Here is a 13,660-nt window from a genome sequence, read left to right on the forward strand (position 1 = left end):
GTACAACTGGATGGATTTAAGAATGCTAGGAAGCTAGATGTTGAAATAATGATCAGTTGCCCCCGATGATGAATTCAAGGTTTACAAGTGAGATGGACTATAACCCACAGGCTCCAGGACCTACCAAGAAGCAAGCACACTCTTGCTGAAGGAAAAACCCTGGAAGATGATATGCCTTTATCGACATACGATCTTATAGGAGCAACGCAAAACCTGAGAGTGGTGAAGGAACGATAGATGTTTGTTTGGCTTGCAGAATCCATGGATTTATCCGAACTTAGTTCGTTGACAAGAGAAATTCTGCAATGCTTGTGAGGATGACCGAGTGTTAGAATGCGAGATTCGCTAAACCATGTACAAGGTAATGATTTGGGTGCGTGATGGATTGATCAGCATACCGACTTACTCTTATTATTCGCCTTGCTATATGGGATGGTAAATCTGAGTGACTTATCCATAGTAGAGCGACGACGATCAAAACCTTGTTTAAACCTTAGAATGGTACGACAATTTTTCCCTTGTACAAGGCAGCTGTTGCAAATCGTAGGTCATACGGTGAGGTTCAACCTAGGCCCATTTTCTGCAGGAGAAACCATAAATTGATGACCACCATGAGATATCGATAGTTGCTTTGTATTGGCGCCAGACCCGTCAGCTAAGAAGACCTAGTCACAGGAGGACCGTACCAAGATAAAAAGGACACAAGAATCGAGGAAAAAGGTTATGCCACCACCAGAACAGCCCAGAGAAGGAATTACCCTAAAGATCTGAGAAGATCGATCCTGTCATCAATAAGGATGGAGTATATGAGTTTTGATGGAACCGTAATCATGCTTCTAAGGGTGGTAGCACCCCAGACCCCCTGTGACGATCAATGGATTTCGAGAAGACCCCGAACCTAACCTATTTCTTGCTAGCCTCTCTGAATCTCAAGGGTGAGATTCATTTTAAGGGTGGTAGGTTTGTAACATTCCAAAATTCTAAATTTTGGAATGTTATATTAAATACATAGTTTTATTGATTGTTTGATTGTGGTGTGGTTGCTTGAGTGAAATTGTGTGAAATTTGAAACTTTTTGAAAGTTGAGCGAGAGGGAATAAAATGACTTTCCCAAACTTTCATTTTGCATTTATGATCTCCGTGAATTCAAATTATTTTCAAATATAAAACCCTAGAGAGAAGATGACATGACTTCTTCCATTTAAATAAATGAAAAAAAGTTTTAAAAAGATTTGAATTTTATTTGGAAATATTTCAAATTCAGAAACTTTAAGCAACTCAATGATTTTCATGAGAGAAGATAAAATGACTTCTTCAAAACATATGAAATATGAGTTGGAAGTTTCAAAGAATCAAATTTAAAGTCCCTTTGAAATTATTTTCAATTTGGAGTTATTTGAGTTTTATTCAAATTATTTTTCTCCAAAAATAAAATATATGGAAATTAGGGTAAAATGATTCCCTACATTAGAAAATTGGAGAAAAATAAATTTGAAATCATTTTGGTATTTTTAAAATGATTTTTATGGGGTTTTATTGCAATAGTAGCACTGTTTGCTTTATTTAAACTTTTGTGGATTTTATTTGATGTTAAAAAAATGTTCATGTGGTAGAAAATCTTTTTCTGAAAATTGTGGTATATTATATGCCTATGTATTATTTCATTTTATTTTGGTTTATATTATTCTTTTATTGTGTGTAAAAATGTTTTTTTTACTTCTTCCTTCCGCCGACTGGCCTTACGACCCAAGGCCCAGCCCAGCCATGCGAGCGCCGAAGCGCCACGCCTAAGTCGCCCGTTCCGTCCCTCTCTTCCCCACGGACGCCGACAGGCGGGCCCCGCATTTTCTTCCTCCTCCCGCAAGGCAGCAGGAGACCTGCTCCTGTACGCCGTCGCCGGCCGACGCGAGTCCGCTCTGGACTCTCCTCTGTTCTTTGCCCCCTCCTCCAAGCAAAATCCCCAATATATAGCCCACGCTCTCGACCGATTCCGCCCCAAAGCCCTCTCCGAGAACCCCACACCTTGCCGCAATCGCTCGCCGGAGCCGAACACTGCCGCCGCACCATTGCTGCCGCCCCACCTCTCCTAGCCACTCCCGTGCCTCACCGTCGGGCTTGCCCCGCTCGAGTCCGTCGTCCCCGAGCTCACTGCCAGCCACCATCGTGAGCACCGTCGTCTTCCGCATCGCCTGGGAGTTTTCCCCGTCGACGAGGACCACCGGAGGCCTCGCCCGCGTCGAACCCGAGCCACCATCGCCACCGACGACCTCGCCGGAGTCCACCTCCATCGCGATGAGCACCGGGGCCACTCTCCTCCGTTAGATCGTGGATGAACGTTGTAGATTAGATCGCGTGTATTTTTTTTCTTTTTGAAACGTTTTGTTTTATTTATCGAACGTTCGCTGTTTAGCCTCTGTAAGCGAACGTTTTCATCTAGTAAGCTTCTGTAGTGGACGTTCGTCCGTTAACTTGCTGTCACGTGGCCAGGGACCCAGTTGCAAATAAGTTTTCTTACAGCTTAGCCCCTGATCTTCAAACCTTCGCTACTTCTTACTCGTGTATCCAAATTCAACGAAACCAACGCCCACTTCTTCGTTATGATCCTCCCTATCCAAATAATCAAATTAAACATATTTTTGAAAGTTTAAAATTTGATTTCAAACAGATTTGAATTCAAACTTCTTTTGTTCATAACTTGAGTTTTATAACTCCGTTTGAGTTGATTCTTTTTGCAAATCGAAGCTCTTGACCTGAACTTTCTGATAAGGCCAAATTCACTTAATTTTGGTACTGTTAGAAATTGTTTTCTAAGTTTTCCGAGATCTTTTCTTCGATTCTTCTGCATGAGTGCTTATGTATGCAATTGCTTGCTTACGATAGATTGATCGGAGTGTGATGAGTAGAACTATCAGGAGTTACGAGTGCGAATCATCTTCATCAACAGTACAGATCATATCCCTTTATTACCTAGTTTTTATGCATTAGTTTCAACCCCCAACAATTGCATGAGTAGGATTGATAACATGTGGGATTTGGGAAGTAGATGATGAGGTAGAACCTATTGTCCTTATATCAAACCCTGGGAGTTACTTCTACGTATGCTTATACTGCTATGCTATGCTCGTAGACGTGGATTGGTTGAGTGTATTCATGACAGATGTGAGAGTTGTTAATTAATAGTTAACTTAAGGTGGTGATACGTCTCCAACGTATCTATAATTTTTTATTGCTTCATGCTATATTATATTCTGTTTTGGATGATTAATGGGCTTTGTTATACACTTTTATATTATTTTTGGGACTAACCTATTAACCGGAGGCCCAGCCCAAATTGTTGTTTTTTGGCTATTTCAGAGTTTTGCAGAAAAAGAATATCAAACGGAGTCCAAACGGAATGAAACCTTCGGGAACGTGATTTTCGAAACAAATGTGATCCAGAGGACTTGGAGTCTACGTCAAGAAATCAACCAGGAGAGCACGAGGCAGGGGGCGCGCCTACCCCTCCTGGGCGCGCCCTCCACCCTTGTGGGGCCCACGTTGCTCCACCAACGTACTTCTTCCTCCTATATATACCTATGTACCCCCAAACCAACAGAATCATCCACGAAAACCTAATTCCACCGCCGCAACATTCTGTACCCGTGAGATCCCATCTTGGGGCCTTTTCCGGCGTCCTGCCGGAGGGGGCATTGATCACGGAGGGCTTCGACATCAACACCATAGCCTCTCCGATGATGTGTGAGTAGTTTACCTCAGACCTTCGGGTCCATAGTTATTAGCTAGATGGCTTCTTCTCTCTTTTTGGATCTCAATACAAAGTTCTCCACGATTATCGTGGAGATCTATTCGATGTAATCTTCTTTTGCGGTGTGTTTGTTGAGACCGATGAATTGTGGGTTTATGATCAAGTTTATCTATGAACAATATTTGAATCTCCTCTGAATTCTTTTATGTATGATTGGTTATCTTTGCAAGTCTCTTCGAATTATCAGTTTGGTTTTGCCTACTAGATTGATCTTTCTTGCAATGGGAGAAGTGCTTAGCTTTGGGTTCAATCTTGAAGTGTCCTTTCCCAGTGAGAGCAGGGGCAGCAAGGCACGTATTGTATTGTTGCCATCGTGGATAACAAGATGGGGTTTATATCATATTGCATGAGTTTATCCCTCTACATCATGTCATCTTACTTAAAGCGTTACTCTGTTCTTTTGAACTTAATACTCTAGATGCATGCTGGATAGTGGTCGATGTGTGGAGTAATAGTAGTAGATGCAGGCAGGAGTCGGTCTACTTGTCACAGACGTGATGCCTATATACATGATCATACCTAGATATTCTCATAACTATGCTCAATTCTATCAATTGCTCAACAGTAATTTGTTCACCCACCGTAATACTTATGCTCTTGAGAGAAGCCACTAGTGAAACCTATGGCCCCGGGTCTATTTTCCATCATATTAATCTTCCAACACTTAGCTATTTTTATTGCCTTTTATTTTACTTTGCATCTTTATTATAAAAATACCAAAAATATTATCTTATCATATCTATCAGATCTCACTTTCGTAAGTGACCGTGAAGGGATTGACAACCCCTTTATTGCGTTGGTTGCGAGGTTTTTATTTGTTTGTGTAGGTGCGAGGGACTTGAGCGTGGCCTCCTACTGGATTGATACCTTGGTTCTCAAAAACTGAGGGAAATACTTACGCTACTTTACTGCATCACCCTTTCCTCTTCAAGGGAAAACCAACGCAGTGCTCAAGAGGTAGCAAGTGGCTACTTTAATACACATCTGGGTGGATTGGTTGGGGCACCCTGGAGTACCCAGTGGTTTGCCCGGGCACCTGCAGAACCCAGTGCTTGCCCAAGGAATCCCAGAGTACCCGTGTGATCACCCTATGGAATGCCACCCAGGCTCAAAGGGATCATAAGATTATTCATGCTAGAAACTTCCGCGTGCAGCCACAAGCTATTCACTACAGGAAACAGCTAATTTGCCATCACGATGCGTCTTTGCCGTCTGCTTTTCGTCGGGCAGACGGCAAAGATAGGGTTAGTCGTCATCAACAGACGCCAAAGAAATACTAACGGCAAAATAGACTTTGCCGTCTGCAAAAGACACAGACGGCAAAGAGCTCACTTTGCCGTCTGCAAAAAAGAACACAAACGGCAAATATCTTTGTTGTCTGTGTTTTTTATTACAGACGGCAAAGTATGCTCTTTGCCGTTTGTAATATAAAATACAGATAGCAAATATCTTTGTCGTCTGTGTTTTATATTACAGACGGCATAGTACGCACTTTGCCGTTTGCAATATAAAACGCAGATGGCAAAGAAGAAACACATCTCGCGGATTGATCTCGTGGATCGATGAGGTGTCACGATCTGAACCAAACATTGTATCCCACATCTCTCTCTCTCCCACGCACTCACGTTCTCTCACTCCAAACCGAAAGGCACGACCCCACCCACCACACCCACGCTCTCACCCACGAGACAAAGTCAGAAACCACTGCACCCCCATGTGCTTCCCCCCGAGATTCCCGTGCTACCTGCAGCACCACCGGTGCATCGCCGTCGCATGCCTCTGCCGCCTCTCGTGCACCCCATCGCCTAGGCTGTCTGTCGCCCGAGCTCGCACCTCATCCCCCGATGCTCCTCGTCCAGGCGGACTCCAGCGCCGGCCAGGCGGACTCCGGCGCCGGCGGGCACCATGCGCCGGCCAGGCGGCCACCTTCGACCTCCGCCGCCAGAGAAGGGCGCCTCCCCGTGCGCGTGCGGCCTCGTCCCTGCCCCGAGTGCTTGTTTCTGGCCCCTCTCTCTTCTCCGGACCCCTCACCGGACTCCACCCCTCGTCGGACTCCGCCACGGCCGCTCCTCGCCGTTCCCGCCATGGCCTCCCCTCGCCCGACCCCGCCGCGGCTGAGCCTCCCCAACCTCCTCCTCGCCGAACTACACCTCAGCCGACACTCACCCAGACCCGCCGCGGGCATCCCTCGCCGGACCCGGACGTGGCTGCACCTCGAAGGACCCCGCCGCACCTGAGCCACCCCTCGTCGGAACCCGCCGCACCAGAGCCTCCCCAACATCCTCCTCTCTGCCCCGACCACCAGAGTTCCCCCGGCAGTGGCAACGATTGCCGGAGTTGGCTACTCCGGCAACCACCGAAGCAGCAGCTGCCGTCCTCTCTACTTCCCTTCTTCCCCAGCTCACCGGAGCAGCGGCGGCCACCCTCTGAACGCTTCGACTGACGTTATTTTTTTAATAAAAAAATCTTTGCCGTCTGTAGTCTAGTATCTATGATGGCAAAGAAAACTTTTTGACTGACAGCAAAGACCGTATGATTTGTCGTCTGTTATTTATAAGGTTGACGGCGAAGCAGATTTGGCTGACTGCAAAGTCTTTGCCGTCTTCCCAATGAAAAGCTGACAACAAAGTATCTTTGCCGACTTATCTTTGCCGTCTGAGTTTGCTGTCTGCTTCCTGACGGCAAAATCTTTGCCGTCTAGATTTAGGTCTTTGCCGTCTGTGATCCACAAACGGCAAATTACATGTTTCCTGTAGTGATTATGGGCTCTAGCATAGTTGAGTATGTTGCAGGACCTCTTTCAGTGGTGGGCTATCAGATGTAGGGGAAAGTAGGTGTAACTGTCCACCCAGAGTAAAGAGTTAGTGCTTCTGAAAGACTGTGTCTCGGTCATCCGTTTCTCAATCACCCTGTAGTGTGAGAAATCCAACGGAGGAGATTGAGTCTTGTGGGGAAAAGTGCGCAAACCTCTGCAGAGTGCACAAACTAATCATGATTAGTCGTGTCCCTGGTTATGGACATCTTGAGTATCTGGTTCTTGAATTATCATGTTGATCTCAACACTTTATTTAATTAATTTGATTGGGTTAATGATTATTATTTTGGGATTGAGTTGGAGGAACCTTCTCAATATTTATCAACTAACTTTGTAATTAAATAAAATATATTCCTTTGCAGTAGGGAAAAATTGTCTTTTCGCAAAAACATGTTAACCATAGAGCCTCCACCAGCCAAATATGCATGTAGTGATAGCCATTATTCAGCATTGCTCTATGGTGTGAATTTGCCAGTACATTCAATGTACTGACCTACATGGCTGCAACGTCTCATGTTGCAGGATTCTTACGACGAGTAAGTGATACGTTAGGGTTACGATTTCTACACTCAAATTTGTCATTGGTGTTGATGGGAATCCACAACCTTGTTGTTACTTCCTCTTTATGGATTGAGGTAATAGTATTTACGTTACTTTATACATGTGATTTACCTCTATTATAAATCCTCGAGTACTGTGTATGTCAGCATACCGATCCAGGGATGACACTTAAGCACAGAGACTTCACCGTCTGAGGTCGGGTCGCTACAGACTCCATTTGGTATTGATTTCCTGCGATGTAAAAAACATGCAGAAAACAACAACTGGCACTGGGCACTATGTCAATAGGTTAGTACCAAAAAATGATATAAAATGATTGTAAAACATCCAAGAATGATAATATAATAGCATGGAACAATAAAAAATTATAGATAAATTCATGCTCGTCCCCAAGCTTAATTCATGCTCGTCCTCGAGTAGGTAAATGATAAAAACAGAATTTTTTATGTGGAGTGCTGCCTAACATGTTCATCACATATTCTTTTCTTTATAGCATGGACATTTAGACTTTTATATGGTTCAAAGCAATAGTCTAGTTTTGACATGATAATTTCAATACTCAAGCATATCAACAAGCAACCATGTCTTTCAAAATATCAACGCTAAAATAAGTTATCCCTAGCCCATTATGCTCAATCATTGATCCATTCATGAAACACACTCGCATATTAGCTATACCCAATGCTCAAGTACGATCATAGTGCCCCTTAGTTGGTGCCTTATAAGAGAAAATGAAGACTCAAATAAAAAGTAAAAATTGCATAAAGTAAAATAAAGGCCCTTCGCGGAGGGAAGTAGGGATTTGTAGAGGTGCCAGAGCTCAAAGCGAAAAAGATAGAGATAAAACATTTTGGGAGGCATGCTTTTCCTGTCAACGAGAACGATTGAGTAGTTCCCAATAATTTCCATGCTAGATATATCATAGGTGGATCCCAAATAGAAAATAAAGTTTATTCCTTTTTCCACCATACTTTCACTTTCCATGGCTAGCCGTATCCACGGGTGCCTTCCATACCAACACTTCCCAAGGAATTTATTATTTGACAACATAAAGTAAATTCATTTTTCATTTCGGGACTGGGTATTCCTAATACATTTGCCTTAATCTCGTGCAATGACAAGTGAATAAACAATCATCATGAGAATAACATATCTAGCATGGAAATATATTAGCCACCCCCTACCATTTCATGAGCGGTACGAGGCAAAAGAGAAGTTTATTTTGAAAATTAGAGATGGCACATACAAATTTGCTTAGAACGGCAAAAGAGTACCGCATATAGGTAGGTATGGTGGACTCATGTGGCAAAACTAGTTTAAAGGATTTTGGAAGCACAAGTAGAGATCATACTTAGTGCAAAATGAAGGCTAGCAAAAGATTGAGAAGCGACCAACCAAGAAACAAAAAATCTCATAACCGAGCATTAAGCATAATTAACACCGAATAATGCACCACAAGTAGGATGTAATTTCATTGCATAACTATTGACTTTCGTTCTTGCATAGGGAATCACAAACCTTAACACCAATATTCTTACTAAAGCATAATTGCTCATCAACATCACTCACATATCACATCATCATATCTCAAAAATATTACAGTGAAACAAGTTTAATTTGTCCAATGATCTTCATGAAAGTTTTTATTATATCCTACTTGGATATCTATCACTTTGGGACTAATTTTCATGTGTTGTTTTTGATAAGCTCAAACAGATATAAGTGAAGATCATGAGCATAATATTTCTTTCTCTCAAATTAATTTAAGTGAAGCAAGAGAGAATTCTTAAAAAATTTACTAAGTATAAAATAAATCTAAGGGAAGCATGAGAGCATTTCTTCAAAAATAACAAAGCACACCATGCTCAAAAAGATATGAGTGAAGCACTAGAGCAATTCCATAGCTCATCAAGATTTAAGTGAAGTATAGAGAGCAATTCTAACAAGTCATGGCATAATTTTGGCTCTCTCAAATAGGTGTGTCCAGCAAGGAATCAAGACTTAAAACAAAAGGCAAAACAACCAAAGACTCATATCATACAAGACGCTCCAAGAAAAACTCATAGTATGTGACCAATCAAAATATAGTTCCGAGTAAAATACCGATGGTCGTTAGAAGAAAGAGGGGATGCCACTCGGGTATCCCCAAGCTTAGTTGCTTGCTCCTCTTTGGATAATAGCTTGGGATGGCATAGGCATCCCCAAACTTAGGCTCTTCTTACTCCTTATTCATTCATCCATCGTAACATCACACAAAACTTGAAAACTTCAATCACACAAAACTCAACAAAACCTTCGTGAGATCCGTTAGTATAAGAAAGCAAATCACTACTATAAGTACTACTGCAAACCCATTCATATTTTATTCTTGCATTATATCTAATGTATTCCAACTTTTATATGGAAAAAACTCTTCAGAGGAAACCATAGAATCATCAAAACAAGCACACGACGCAAAGAAAACAGAATCTGTCAAAAACAAAACAGTCTATAGCAATGTGGATATTTCGAATACTTCTGAAACTCCAAAAATTCTGAAAAATTAGGACCACGTGAGCAGGTTAATATTGTAAATTAATATTCTGCAAAAAGAATTGGTGTTTTATCACGCTTCTGTGATTTTTAATAATTCTATGACTGGCGTGCAAAGTTTCTGTTTTTCAGCAAGATCAAATCAACTATCACCCAACATAATCCTAAAGGATTTGCTTGGCACAAACACTAATTAAAACAAAAATACACAATCATAACAGTAGCATAATTGTGCAAACACTCAAGAATAGAGAGCAAAAGGCAAAAATAAATTTTACTCATTGGGTTGCCTCCCAACAAGCGCTATCGTTTTACGCCCTTAGCTAGGAATAAAGCAATGATGTAAGTATTTTCATCCTTCTCCTTAATTTACTTAGAGGTATTTTTGTCATGAGGTTTTTTAAAGACAACATAAAATATATTATCCATGGAAACCTTAGCACTATCAAGTTGCTTATCATCATAACCTCTTTGATTTCCGGCAACAGTCCAAGAATAATGTTGATTAACATTATTAAAATCTTGTTGGATTATATCTAGAACAGGGACTTCCTTTTTAAGATTGTCATAAAAAATTTGATTATCCCCAAGCAAATGTCTTAACGCATAATCACTATTATAAAAAAATCATCTATCACCGTTTTTTCACGATTCATTCATACCATAGAAGTCAAAGATTTCCCTAGCTTCCCGTATTATGTAAATAAATTCATTCGTAAGAACAAGGGTGGCCAACTTTTTAGCTTTGGGATTCTTTATAACAGGCAACTCAAAAAACAATCTTTTCAAGGTATGGTGAGTGCGGATAAATTTATTTTCAGGTTTCAAAACTAGTGCTGAAATAGCTTCTGCATAAGATTTGGTCCTCTTAAGTATAGGAATATCATCAAGACTTAAATTTCCAACACAATTGAAAAATTCTTGGATACGTTCTTTTCCCATAACATTCCCTTCCCCCAAAACAAAAGTTTTAGCATCCAGATTGCCAGATCGTCCAATGTTAGGAGTTAGGTCATCATTTGTTTTTGCCATACCGAAATCACTCATGATTGCAAGAGAAAGATAGATCTGATAAGAAAATGGCGAACGAAAAAGAGGGCGAATAAAACGGCAAATTTTTGTGAAGTGGAGAAGAGGAAAATGACAAATAGTATAAATTGCAAGGGGATGAGATTTGTGATTAGGAACCTGGTAGATGTTGATGATGTCTCCCCGGCAACGGGGCTAGAAATTCCTTTTGATGTCTGCTAGAACTACATCGGTATTTCCCCAAAGAGGAAGGGATGATGCAACACAGCAACGGTAGGTATTTCCCTCAGTGATGAGACCAAGGTTATCAAACCAGTAGGAGAACCAAGCAACACTACGTAAATAGCACCTGCACACAAATAACAAATACTCGCAACCCGACATGTTAAAGGGGTTGTTAATCCCTTTTGGGCAACGACGCCAGAAATTGGCAAGTGGACGTGAGAAAGTTATAACAAATTGAATAAATGGATCGCAAATAAGATAAAGTGCAGCAAGGTATTTTTGTATTTTTTGGTTTAATAGATCTGAAAATAAAAGCAAATAAAATAGATCGCGAAGGCAAATATAATAAAGAAGAGACCCAGGGACCGTAAATTTCACTAGTGGCTTCTCTCGAGAAAAATAGCAAACGGTGGGTAAACAAATTACTGTTGGGCAATTGATAGAACTTAAAATAATCATGACGATATCTAGGCAATGATCATTATATAGGCATCACGTCCAAGATTAGTAGACCGACTCCTGCCTGCATCTACTACTATTACTCCACACATCGACCGCTATCCAGCATGCATCTAGTGTATTAAGTTCATGGAGAAACGGAGTAATGCAATAAGAACGATGACATGATGTAGACAAGATCTATTTATGTAGAAATAGACCCCATCTTGATATCCTTAATAAGAACGATACATACGTGTCGGTTCCCCTTCTGTCACTGGGATCAAGCACCGTAAGATCGAACCCATTACAAAGCACCTCTTCACATTGCAAGATAAAAAGATCAAGTCACTACTGCAGGACACTGCTAACGCGACACTACGATCAGAGACCCTTCGAGAAACTGTGTGCGATGCCATAATCGCAAACGGTGTTGTATGAAAACCGTCAGAAATGTGTAAAACATTTGCGATGACGGATGCATCAAACACGGTTCAGGTTTTAGTTGTGTGTGCGATGAAGGGCGTATAGTTCAGTTCAATGAACTGTTTGCGATGAGGAGGAACAAAAGAATCGGGCAGCCAGATGGAGGCGTGTGTGATAAACAGCATACGGTTCACTTGGATCAACTGTTTGTGATTAGGCAACACAAAAGAAACGGCCAGCCAGATGAAAGATGTGTGCGATATACGGCATGCGGTTCACTCGGATGAACTGTTTGCGTTGAGACACAAGAACAGAAACGGTTCAACTTAACAAGATGTGTGTGATACGCGTCAAACGGGTCTGTAATCAGAAATGTGTCTGAAGACCGATAAGAACACAGACGGTTGCTGCTAATAAGACGTGTGTGTTGTGAGCAAACGATTGCTGGTATACAATTGTGAGTGATTGATGAAAACATCACCAACGGGTTCCATTGTTTAGTCCGTGTGCGATGTGATTTTCTTTGTCCGCACACCATCTACGCTCTTTCTACAGAGCATCAACATATATACTTAAAAAGACAACATTGCATAACCAAATTAAGCATACAATTACACAGGTGACTACACACATAACATTTGCACACACCAAAGTAAGCAATTACATTCATACTAAAGTAGGAGAAACGAGGATCAAATCATCTACTTATTGTTGCGATGACGCTTGCCATTGCTCTGCTTCCGGCTGGATCCCCAGCCGTTTTGGGGAAGGAGGGACTTCCTCATGTCAACGATCCGCTGGTACATGTCGTAGCTCGTGTACGCCTCCTTGGCCGCGTACACGACGTGAGCTTTGTCGAGTTTCTCCATCCAGGCCGAGTGCCAGGCACGCTTGTCCTTGTTGCACGAATCCTTCATGTCTCTGTAGTAGGGGTCGATGATGGCCTCTGCGAGGTGAACCAGTGAGTCCTTCTCATGCTCCTTGCTGCCCCAGACCTTGTATTGGCCCTGGATGTCGACAAGATTCTGGCAGGCGATGCCCGAACTCACGAGCGCCTTTACATCGTTGGTGATGTCCACCGTAGCGAACATGTAGTGGGTGCTGTTGACAAACCTCGCGAAACGCTCGCAAGACCTTGTGGCCAGGCAGTAGTGGTAGACGAGGACGTGGTGGCGCACGCACATCAGGGCGACGGTGACCTTGGGACAAGACCCGGCATGAGCGCGGGTGCACTCGAGGTCGAACCCGACCACCTTGTACTTCTCCTCGTCAAGCAACAGCTCCATGATGTGGATGGAGTGCTCCGCCCAGACCGGGTCGTTGGTGTACACCACCGAGAGGTCCATGAACCTTCTTTGGGTGTCTACCACGGCACGCATGGTGAACTGCTGCTCGTTGTCGGCAGCCGCTCGAAGCGCCATTGGAGCCGCGCAGGATACCCTCTAAGAATTTCTCGTGGTGGGTGTGCTTCTTGCAATGGTGGGGCGCGATCGAAAGGTTGAAGAGACACAAGGGTAGGTTAAATGGCCGCTGTAGTAATAAATGGGGGCCGGCCGGTCTGTAATCGTCACATCTTGTCACGGCATTCATAGCGGAGGATTCCAGAATCCAGTACACGCTTGACAACACCGCACCCCAGGCGTGGACACTCGAGTGCGATAATTAATTTTGTGCTCTACAGTGCACACGGTGGAAGAAACCAACTCTGTGCAATAATGTCGAAGATCGCAGTCGAGTTAGCTATACAGATCGTGTGCTGTGAGATCGACAAGGTAAACTGATTCGAGAATGGTTAATAAAATCTAAGACCATTGCATATTAAGGTCAAA

The sequence above is a fragment of the Aegilops tauschii genome, chromosome 2, assembly GCF_002575655.3.
Source record: "Aegilops tauschii subsp. strangulata cultivar AL8/78 chromosome 2, Aet v6.0, whole genome shotgun sequence".
Taxonomy (NCBI): domain Eukaryota; kingdom Viridiplantae; phylum Streptophyta; class Magnoliopsida; order Poales; family Poaceae; genus Aegilops; species Aegilops tauschii.